This window comes from Equus quagga, chromosome 8 (assembly GCF_021613505.1).
Source record: "Equus quagga isolate Etosha38 chromosome 8, UCLA_HA_Equagga_1.0, whole genome shotgun sequence".
Taxonomy (NCBI): Eukaryota; Metazoa; Chordata; class Mammalia; order Perissodactyla; family Equidae; genus Equus; species Equus quagga.
In genome coordinates, this window is record NC_060274.1 from 86717538 (window position 1) to 86729656 (window position 12119).

Below are 12119 nucleotides of genomic sequence, written 5' to 3' on the forward strand. Positions count from 1 at the left end.
AATGAAGAAGTCAAAATATAAAAGGACTGAGTTTGAGTGTAGGCTGGGCTATTTAACAAGTTTTTGTAAGAACAAATGCACGGTACACATATACATACATACATATATAATGGTAAGCAAGATTATAGGTGATGTGGATAAGACAATTAATACATATGATTTAAAATATATATATATATATATCACATCTACATCCTTACAAACTGAGAATCTAAATTTCTTGTCCCCATAAAACATGTCCACAAATCAGCTATATGTTAACTCATATAGGCAGTATCAATAATTCCAAAGAAGCAACAGTACAAGCCTCAGTGTCTTGATCTTTGCCTAATGCAGTAATACTAGAAATTAATAGTAAAAAGTTGATCTATGAAAGCATCAGTACATGAAAAGCAAAATTTCTAAATTAACTAGGTTGAGTTTTTGTATTTTTGTTTTTCGGCTTAAACCCTAAGTTTTGGAAGTCTTTGGAAGATGACTTTTGTTTGTTTGTTTTTGGTGAGGAAGATCGGCCCTGAGCTAACATCTGTGGCAATCTTCCTCTATTTTATATGTGGGCCTCCACCACAGCATGGTTTGATGAGCGATGCAGGTCTGTGTCTGGGATCCGAACCCGGGAACCTCAGGCCACTGAAGCAGGCGAACTTAACTATCACACCACTGGGCTGGCCCAGGAAGATGACTGTTTCTGTTAGTTTTGGTCTCAGACGTGGATAGGTGTTGAAGAAGATGTCACATTACTACCTGAAGGAAAGGTTAGTTGTGAATTTAGAGAAGACTGGATTTTTTCTTAATAACTCTCATTACCAAGTGGCACCTAACCCTTCAGATGAAACGGCCTTTGCAAGAAATGTAAAGCATTTTACAAACTTGACAGGAAATTTGACTTTAAACAAACTAAAAGTGTCCTATAGAGAATGAGAAAAACAGGAAACACTTGTCAAATTAAGTCTGTGCCCAGTCACTTGCCACCTATCTTTTTTTTTATTTTTTAAAGATTGGCACCTCGACTAGCATCTGTTGTCAGTCTTCTTTTCTTTTTTTTTCTTCTTCTTCTCCCCTTGAGTCCCCCAGTACATAGTTGTATATTCCAACTGTAGAACCTTCTGGTTGTGGCATGTGGGACGCCGCCTCAGCATGGCCTGACAAGGGGTGCCATGTTCGCGCTCAGGACCCGAACCAGTGAAATCCTCGGCTGCTGAAGCGGAGCTCGCCAACTTAACCACTCGGCCACAGGGCCAGTGCCTACCTGCCACCTATTTTATGAACTTTCCATTCTGCCCTCAGGGGGTAAGTCTTCACTAACAAGGAAAACATGGGTCACCAAGCCCCTTTCTTCCCCTTCCTTGGCCTGCCTTTAACAAACTTACCTGAAATATTTATTGTTCTTTGCTTAAGTTGAAAAACCAGTCCCTGAGAACCATAGAGCCTTCCCAGAAGTTCAGCCCCTCACTTCTGGCTCTTCTCCAAGCCCTGCATGGAGGAGCTGCCTGAGGTGTGGGTCACAGGCCTGTGGGGCCTGGCACTGCCACTGACGGCCCCTTGGCTGTGCTCAGGCCTGGCGGTGTGGGGTGACTTTGCTCCCTTCCACGGCTCAGGTGTCCATCAGCTTTATGTTCTGGTTTTGGTGTGTTGCTCCACAGCTTACAAGCCTCAAGGGAGTAACTCCACAGAGTTTTTCAAAACAGAAAGGTGTATTTGATTCTTTAACTGCCCTGGAGCACAATGCTGATACATCTCTGCCATTGAAAGTTCTAGAGATCTTGCTTTGTTGAACCATAAAGTTTAGTGATTCACACAGTGAAAATGAAAATTTTAATTTGGGCTTGAATTATCGTGTAGGTTCTGTTTCTGGGCCCCTTTGCTGGGATGTGGTAAGAGGGGTGCTGGAACTCCTAAAGCAAGAAGCAAAAACCACACTTTTTGCCTGTGACTGGCTCTAATTGCTTATATTTTGAATTTACTTCTCTCCTAACACAGACTGAGGAAGATAGTAGATATTTATTAAATATTTACTGAAAATATTGGAGTGTATGTGATGAAAATGCTTACTAGGTTTTTCCAGAACCTTCTTCATTTTAAACATTCTGCCTCCTTGCATATAGGGATATAATTTTGCCTTGATTATTGATCGAAGAAATACGATCCCTTTGCTCTGGGCTTCAGGAAGTCAAAGGAAGAGAAGCTTTGGTCATGGTGTGGACCTGTGTGAGACAGCACACACAAAATGCTTAGTACAATGACATCATGGAAAGTCTCTCAGCGTTGGAGTCAGAAACACCTGGGTTTGTACCTCAGCTTCACCACATGTTACTCGTATGGCTGTGGGCAAGGTTGTTGTAAGGTTATGTATTGTGGTGGAAGAACTGATGTTCTCATGGCCACCATCATGGAGGAAATTTGGGGAGTGGAGAGGGAGAGATAAAATGAGGTCATATTTCCTGGGACTGAAAGCCAGAAAGTCTTCATTGCCTTAATACTGTACACACGGTCTTCACAGTCAGCTCTGTGCCTCCAACTCTGCTTCCCCAAAAAGGGCCAGGTTGGCAACTTGTCATCCTAAAACTACTGGGAGGGAGAAGGGAATTCAGTAACGCCTCAATACCTTTTATCTGGGAAAAGAATTGTTTACTGCCACTCCCACTCTTTCAACAGACCCAGCAGGATATTTGCAGAGTGGTCTATGATACTTAAGTTGTAAAGAAATATTTTACTCGACATCACTGTGCCAAGGTTGTGGATTCAGTCCAGTTTGGTGAGGGCATGGAAGGGGAGAAGGAAAGACTGTTGCATATGGGAAAACCTTTCACGAGTAAAATCCCAGGATAACGAAAGCCCTGAGACGATCTTTTTGTTTAATTGTACTAACATTTTTTTCTTTTTCTGGTGGAAATATAATGCATTCTATCATTAGGCAGAGCTGCTCCCTATTTCACTATGTTGGAATAACAGCATCATAGCTGAATTCCACCTGTGCCATTCTCACACCACAATGTTTGGCCAGTGGCCTGAAATACTTGGCTGCAGAGAAGGGAAATTAGACTGTGAGTAACTGGTGTGATTAACTCACCTCTAAACTCAGGGTAAACGAAACTCCCTTTGGCGGGGGGAAGGGGTAGAGGTTGTAATAGTTACAGCACTTGTTTCCAGCCCTGAAGAAGAAATCAGCAAATGACCTTGAGCCCAGTGATCAGGGATTCATCAGTAATTGAAAAATAAAGTGCCAGATCCAATTATGCAGTCTGACCACGTTCAGGATTTAGAGATACCCTAAGCTGGTCTACAGCACACCGTGGGTCTCCTTTCCACAGTAAAATCTTTCTAATGCAGGTGCTAAGCTATTAATACAATGAATTTGGACTATTTTCAAAGCAAATGAATATCTATCAATTCTTTTGCACCTCAAAACCGTCTTCTGAGTCAGACAGGTATGACATCATTATCCTTATTTGACAGATAAGGAAACTGAGGATCAAAAAAAGTTAGACAGCTTGCCAATATCACACAGCTAGTGAGTGGCTGGTCCAGTTCTTAAATCCAGAACATCAAATAGAATCCAAATTTATGGAGTTCGTACTATGTTCCAGACTCCTTGTCTTCAACCCAGTGTCTTCCCTCCATAATGTGCTATCCTCAGGCCCAGCATCAGTGTCAGTTTGGGTGTTCAGCAGGCTCTCTGGGCACGGCCCTGGCCCTGGATCTCCTGAAGACTGATGTTCATGACTGTCAGTTGTGTCTCTGCCAAACCTAGTAAGAGCTGTTAGCAAACTCACAAAGATTTTAGAAACCCTTTCTTTTCTGAGACTTCACAGACAGCCTCTCTGTCCCTAACAGTTGAGTGCCCCCGCAACTGTGCACACTGAAAATACTCAGTAGTTTGTGTCACCTACAGAGCTTGGCCCATGTGGAATACATTTTGTATCCAACCAGAACGCAGTCGCAAATGTAGAAGAGGCTTAAACTGTGTGAATGAGAATACTTATTATTATGAAAAATGAAAAGGTTATTGTTAATGATAACAATATTAGTAATCATATAATAATACTAGCAGTTGATACCATTTACTGGTCACACACTGCTCCCCAGATGCTTTTGTGTAGTTAGTTCATTTAATCCTCCTAAAAACACTAGACAGGATGAAAAACTAACATGGCTTGTGGGGCCCTTTCTGAGGCTCAACCCTGGAACTATCCTAGATGATAAAGGAAGACAAAGACAGCCCCAACCTGCATAAAACTCGAGACATTCCTGGAAAACAGAAGGACAAGCAGCACAGGTGAATGATTGGGGAGGGGATTTTACATGGGTTCTTTTTTCCTCCCCTCATTACCCCAGGCAGGCTACTGCATACTTTATTACCTCTGAAAGTCAAAATCAACAGCTAACCCAGCGAGGCTGGGAGATAGTGGTCAGGGTAGGGCTGGAGGCAGGCCACAGTCAGAACCAATAGCAACAGACACAGGACAACTGCACCCAACAGTAATTGAGCTTTTCCTCCTTAATCGTCACCCTTCCCTACCCCAATGGGGTGGTTAGGTGATGACAAATGAGTGAGAGAGGTACTATAAAAGAGCAGATCCAGCACACAGGTAGAATGTAGCTCCTGCCCAAGCCATGCTTCTTCATCTCCACCCACTATCTAAACTCCTACGGACATAAGGGAGGATCCAGGCTTTAGCTCTTTCTCACAGGTTCATATCACCAGCTAAGACCTCTATTGTATCCAGGGAAATATGAGCTCAGAGGGAAAAACAGCAAGATAGCTAAGGAGCAAACCACATGAAGAAGTAAACAACTTGAACAGCCTATACTGGACAAAGGAATATTAACAGACCAGGGAAAAAATTTACATTACTCTATCTGGCAAGGTACCACCTTAACAAAATCATCATAGCTAACGTCACTAGTAATGGAAGAAATGGACTTCATATGACTCTTTATATGATGCACTCAGAAGAACAGAGAACACAGAATCACTTTAGTGGTATTTCTCCAAAAATGCATGACCTGAATCTAATCACAGGGAAACATTAGACAAACTCAAATTGAGAGATGTTCTGCAAGATAATGCTTCAAAATGTTGCTGTCATTATATTCAAAGGATTTAGGAATGTTCTAGATTAAAGAGGAATAAAAAGACATGACATCTGAATGCAACTCAAGATCCAAGATTTTCTTTTGTTATAAAGAACATTTTTGGAACAATTGGTGAATTCTGAATAAGGTCTGTAGATTAGAAAATAGTCTTCTATCAATGTTAATTTCCTTATTTTGATCACTGTATAGTCATACGTAAGAGATTGTTCTTGTTTTTAAACATTAAACATTGAAGTCTTTAAGGATAAGGTGGTGCCATGTGTGTAACTTGCTCCCAGATGATTCAGACCTATATATCTGTATCTATAGATAGATTTATCTATACCCATAGATAGATACATAAATAGATAAAGATACACACAAAGAGAGTTAAAGAGAGAGAACAAATGTGGTAAAGTGTTAAGAGTAAGGAATTGGGGTGAATGACACGTACATACCCTTTGTACTACTTTTGTAACTTTTCTCTAAGAATGAAATTATGTCAAAATAAAAGTTTAAAAATATGACTTCCGCACACATTTCTTGTCCCTTTCTTTGATTTACATTTCTTTTCTGTGCATATTACTCTCTAACATATATTTATTTTATTTATTTGGTTATTTGCTTGTCTCTCTCCCTCCATTTATATTGTAATGGAGACATGTTTTGTCTCAGCTGTATTCCCACCATGGAGAATAGTACCCGGCACATAACAACTGCCAATATAACAAATAAATGTGTAATAACTATTCAATGAATGTTCTTAAGGGAGGATATTGGAAAAATAAAGCTGGAACAAGAATTCATAAAGAACTTTAGGGAGTTACCGGGTATAAAATATATTGCAGTTATATTATGATGACATTTAAGAACACGAAAGAAAAGAGAAAGTTCTGAGCAGTAAAAGGTCGCCTACAGAGGAATGATGATCAGAAGACATCCAATTTCTCACTAGCAACACTGGATGCAAGCATACAATGGAATGCAATTTCAAAAGATTGAAGGAAAAGAACAATTGAATCTAGAATTTTATATCCAGCTAATTTCTCATTTAAATTTGAACTTTGAAAAAGATATGATCAAGAATGTAAGGAATGTCAGAACTTATAGCTATACAGAGAACCCACAAAAGAGAAGTTCACATTATTTATAATAATACATGGAGCATTCACAAAAATTGAAGCACTAGCCATCACTTCATTTCAGATCATCAGCATCACACAAACTAAAAAGAAGTTTATAATTACTTAAAAGAAAGTTTATAATTTTAAGTATATATTCAAGCAACAAGATAGACTCAAAACAAATGATCTAATACATAATTCAAGAAGGTAAATTCAAAGCAAGAAAGTAGGGTTAAAAAATAAGAAGGGAGGAAATAATAAAGTTTAGAGCAGAAATAAATGGAACAGACAACATAAGAGCAAGACAGAAGATGAGCAAAACCAAAACTTGGGTCTTTACAAATACTTATAGTTTGGGCATTTGGTAAGACCAATCAAGAAAATTAAAAATGTTTATCTGCAACATATTTCAGAAAGTTGAGAAATAACTGTGGACAAAATGGAAAGCTTTTAAAGTTTAAAAGAATATCATGAACAACTACAGGCAACAATTTAGAAAGCTTGAGCCAATTGCATACATTTCTAGAAATAAATTAAATGCAAAATGGGCACAAGAAGAAATAGAAAACATGAATAAACCGTATCATCAAAGAAACAATTAAAGACCTCCCCCCACGCTGCTTTCATCAACATAAAGGCCCCAGCCCAGGTGGTTTTAAAGGAGAGTTCCATCCATTTTTAAATAATTTTTTTTAAAAAAAGAAGGAAAGCTGATTGACTTATCTCATGAGGCTAGTATATTTGTAATTTCAAAGCTAGATAAAGACAAGAAATGGAAATTATATGAACATTTCACATAAAAACAGATAAAAAAGTCAAATTAGATATTACCTAATGGAATACTTAGTATATTTAAAAAATAATACCCCATAAGCGATGAGGATTTACCTCAGGAAAGTGGTACATAAAAGAAACATTTAACTCAGAAAAATTATTAGAAAACTGGGACTAGAAGACAGTCTTCTTAACTTGATAAAATCTACATATTAAAGGCATCCTGAAAACATCATATGCAACAGAGACGTATAGACTTGATCCTTTTAATGATGGGAAGAGGACAAGGATATGCCCACTATCAGCACCACTGCAGAGTTTAAAACAGTGTTAGAAGTTCTGGTCAAAGCAATAAGACAAACAAATAAATAAAAGAAGAAGAAAGAAAAAGTATGAATAGGGAAAGGAAAGGGACAATATAGATATTACTGTGAATTATATGATCATCTGCATAGAAAGATTAACAGATTTTCAAAATATGGCAACAAATAAGAGTTCAGCAAGATCGTTAGATACAAACATAGGTACTATGTATAAATATCATTCTTTTATACCAGTGTATGAGTCAGAGTTCTTCAGAGAAACAGAACTAACAGGATATGTGTGTATATGTGTATGTGTGTATGTACCTGGGGATATACATCTTTCTCTCTATATATAGATAGATATCTATGTAGAAAGATATCCCAACATATATTTGTATATACACACATATAGAGAAAGGGACAGAGAGAGACAAAGAGAGAGACAGAGAGAGAGATTTGATATATTAAGAAATGGCACCACAAACAGGACTAAGGGGAAATGGATTCACTGAAGATTATTTATTAGATAGTACTTAGAAAACCGGCTCACCATATGCATAAGAAATGTTTGGGTCCACATTTTATACCATATATAAGAGTGAACTCCAGAGGTTTAAAAGACCTATAAATAAAAGGCAAAGCTATAAAACGAATGGGGGAAAACATGATAATTTTTTTAATCGTTAGGTGGGGAAGTACTTCTTAAATAAGAACCCCAAAGCACAAACCATAAGGCAAAAATTGGATTTGACAACATCAAAATTAAAGACCTCTGTTCAATGAACTGCTCTATAGATTACGTTAACATATGGGTGGCAGATTAGGAGAACATATTTGCAACTTCAAAAACCAACAAGGGATTAATCTAGAAAATACAAGGGACTCTTATGAATCAACCAGAAACAAAAATGAACACAATAGAAAAATAGGCAAAGGTTATAACTATACAATTCAAAGAAAGGAGAGCACGGAAGGATAACAAGTATATGAAGAGATTCTCAACCTTGGTAGTGAAAGTGTAATAAGAGAAATCAAAATTAAAACAATGTAGACACACTGGTTTATACTCATCTTAATGACAATCAGCTAACACCCAGAGTTAGCAAGGGCTTGGGAAATGGGATCTCTCCTGAACCATTGGTGAGAGTATTGGACAATACAACACCCTTCTGGAGAGCAGCGTCCCAGAACTGGGTAAAATTAGGAATGCATAAACTTTGTAGGGTAGGTAATGGCCTGACCTATGGAGATGAGTAGGAACAGTGATGCCATAAGGCAAAAACAAACAGAAAAATGATCAAATCATTCACTTCTGCTATGGCGTAAAATTCCCTTTGTGGCAATAAGGTGGACCATTGATGCTGATGCTACCCATACCCACCCTACACTCCCACCCAGAACAGCAAAGAAGACTGCCCAAGACTCTGGGCCTCTTGGCTATGGCATGACGCTCACTTTTTGAGGTTAGATGAGACCTCTTATCTTTGGAGGTGTCCCTTTGAGTTGAAAAGAGACCCTGGGGCACTGTGATCATTCAAAACACCACAGATCCTTGATCTTAAGTATATCATTTATACAAAAACAAAGTAAAAATGTAAGCTTAGCTATATCAGAGTCATCATTCTTACCCATCCTTGACTCTGGATCAGCCTTTGTGAGTTTGACTAGCTGACCCCGATCCTGAAATCTGACTATTAAGTGTATATCCCAGATAAACTCATATGCAAAGTCGTGAAAGACTAGTCATGAAAGACATGAAGATGAATGTTCAAATTTCACTATGGGGATTGGGTAGCATTGGAGCCCAGCTGAGTTGCTATCAACAGTGGAATGGAAGTAAAACAAGGTGACTGAATTTAGTCTTATGATGAATAGGAACTATATAAGCAAAGTAAGGGGAAATTTGTCCCAAAAGAGGAAGCAGTATTTACATGGGTGCGATGTGTGGTGGGAAAAAAAAAAGACCTTTGGGGTACTTAAAACAATTACAGTGGTGAGTAAGTGAGTGATATGGTCAGATCACTACTAGCTGTGAGGATATATTGGAGTGAGAGGAAGTGAGGAGGCAAGAAGACCAGCAAGGTGGCTGATATAACTCAGATAAGAAATGTCCAGGCTTAAACAAGTAGTAACGGTGGAGAGAGAGAAGAAGGGACAAATTTGAGAGGGATTTAGGAATAGGAATTGACAAGGCTTGGTTGTGATGAGAATGAGGAAGAAGGGATAAATCTAAAATAATCCCCACATTTCTGGCTTGGATTCTGAGTGAATGGCTATGTCATTAATTGAGATCAGAAATACAGGGGATTATTTTCTGGAGTTAACAAGTACAAGGCTATGAACAAAAATAATTGTCATTGGCTCCGCTGTCCGGAATCTTCAAGTTGAGTGGGTAAGAAAGTCCCCTAGACAAGCAATATTATAGTAATATGTGCAAGGTATAGTAATGACATCAGGGAGGGGAGATTAGCTGCCTTGGTGGGGGGGCATATCGCTGATAGTTAAGAGTACGGTCTCTGGAGCTGACTACTAGGGTTTGAATCCTAATTCTTCCTCTTAGAGGTTGTGTTCCTTAAGCTTTCTATGTCTCAGGTTCCTCATCTGCAAAATGGGAATAACAGTAGCACCTATACCATAGAATAGATGTGAGGTTTTAATTAGAACAGTGTTGTTCTAATTAAACATTAGAAAAATTAACATAGACAGTGCTTAAATAAATTGGTGAGTGAGGCATCAAAGAGAGATTTATGTAGATCATCTGTGAGCCCAGCTCTGACAAGTACTTAGGTGTTTTTCAAGTGGACTGACCAGGAAGAAGATAACAGGCAGAGGAGAAAGTGCATATGCAAAGTTGTGGAGGTGAGATAGAGCAGAGGATCTGGGGAGATTTGACTAGCTCAGCGTGGCTGGGGGTACTCTCTCTGTCTGGTAGTAAGGATAGACGGTGCTGAAAGGGACCCTATGGAGCCCTGGATTAATAAAGCAGAGTCTGCTGCTCTTTGTCATTCTCCTTCTCACTCCCTACTACCTCCTCTCTCTGGCACTTCCTTTCCTTTTCCTTCTTTCTGTCTTGGTCTCACAGATGGCTATTCACGGATCTATGTATTTGGTTAAGACTTTGCCCTTCTGTAGTCATGCCTGCATCCTGTAACTAATCTTAAAGGCAAAAGCAAGCTATTTCTTATTGCTTATACATTTGCTGTCCAGCCCTACCCAGATGTTGTATCATCAGCAGATCTCACCTCTGTCACCATATCAGACCCCACATTGCTCAGGACTTTACTCTTGAAAACTCATTGATCCTTAGACTTGACATTCTGTATTATATTCCTAGATATGGCCTTGGTTTCCTCTTGACCAGATTTATATTCTTATGCCATCCACCCAGTCTACCTCAGGTAAGTAACACTTTTGGACTGACCTGCCCAAAATGCCTATCTTGGTTCTGATGTGGAATGGGGGAGACCTGTACCCTACCCTTGTTCTTTAGGGGCAGTTAGCTTTATGCCTATACCCCTCCCCCCACCTCCCAGTGACTCGTCCTGTCTGACAGGTAACTGGAAGCCTGGGATGCTGGGTTGGGCCAAACATAAGATTGAGACTTCACTTGTTTCATCATCTGCAGTCCATAGTCTTCACAGAAACAATCAAAAAGCAGTATTGATGAAAGAAATAAATTGAGGACAGACAGGCCATTCAAAAGAGATATGAAACTTTAGGATGCTAAACAGAGAGGGAAAGTCCAAGTAGAGGCAGGAGACAGAACCTGGAAAAACCAGGTGAGTGTAAGAGAGGTCAAAGTCAAGGCTGAAGGAAATAAGCCAGTTTTATAAGGTGATGACTTATAAGGTGATTAGAGAGAGCTAGGGAAGATGGATGCTGAGCCGTCTCAAGTCACTTGGGCACTATGGAAAACGGTCAGGAGTTCCTGGAGACCCTCTCAACAGTACAATGTACTGACTGTGGACAACTCCCTTTTAAGAAAATGTTCTCTGGCCATTATGATACCGCAAAAAGGGAATTCAGACTTGGAGACAGAAACATACTTTGTAGTTCAGGTCGTGTGACCTTGGACAAAGCAAGTCTCCTTTCTGAGTCTTAGCTTCCTGCATGTTAAATGTCAGAGGGGAAAAAAAGCAACTTTCCTGCCCTGAGTATCCTACAGGTCTTTAGAAACAAAGGAAAACAATGGACGTGAAAGCACTTAATGAAGCTGTAAAGCCAATACTAATAGAGCAAATTATAATCATTAAGGCAATTTCACTCGGGGAGGAAACGTTAACAATAGAACTTACTTGGTATTTCAAGGGTTTGCCAGTCTGTGGGAACAGGGAAATATCAAGGACGGAGGTCTGACCCAGGGATAAAATTACCAATTCATTCCACCTTCCTTTCAGGGTTCTTATGACAATTAACTTGCCAAGTTTCAACCACAAGACCATATGTTCGCTACATCACGTGGGGAAATGCGGTTTATTCTGATTATTTGTTTGTATTAACATTGTAAGTGCAGTGCTTCATTTATGACGCTGGCCCAAATTCATTCTGTCAGGAGACTTCACAGCACATGAAAGTATAAAAATACTCTAAATGTAAGTGATGTTTAAAATAGCAGAACCCTAAGCTCACCTCCTCCCTGGCAGACGTGTTGTCAATCACATCGGACCTCACCCAGAGTGGTATTCGTGCTGATCACAGTCCTGACCCTTTCTGGAGTCTGGAAGATCCTTCAGAAGTGTCAAAGGAATATTCACGGGTGCTAACAACAGCTTTAATGCTTAATGTACTTTAATTATTCTAATTATTTAGAAGTTGGTATTCAGCGCCCTAATTCAAGTTG